The sequence below is a fragment of the Gavialis gangeticus genome, unplaced genomic scaffold, assembly GCF_001723915.1.
Source record: "Gavialis gangeticus isolate Ggan-Ray unplaced genomic scaffold, GavGan_comp1, whole genome shotgun sequence".
NCBI lineage: Eukaryota > Metazoa > Chordata > Crocodylia > Gavialidae > Gavialis > Gavialis gangeticus.
In genome coordinates, this window is record NW_017729025.1 from 96,940,901 (window position 1) to 96,941,174 (window position 274).

Sequence of the window (274 nt, forward strand, 5' to 3'; positions counted from 1 at the left end):
TTCTTTCTCTTTGCTTTCTGCTATTTCAGCATACAAATTATATACTTCGTTTCTGGTTGATGAGTTTGGCAGCACAGCTTAACCAACATTGTATTATCATAAACACTAGGCATACTCCAATAAAAACAACACACAATATCAACCAGCTATGAATGAGGATCCTGGCCTACATACAACCTGCAGACCAGTACCCCATTGTTGTCATCCATGTGGGGACGAATGATGCGGCCAGGGTCAACCCTGACTGCATTATGAAGGATTTCAAGGCTCTGGG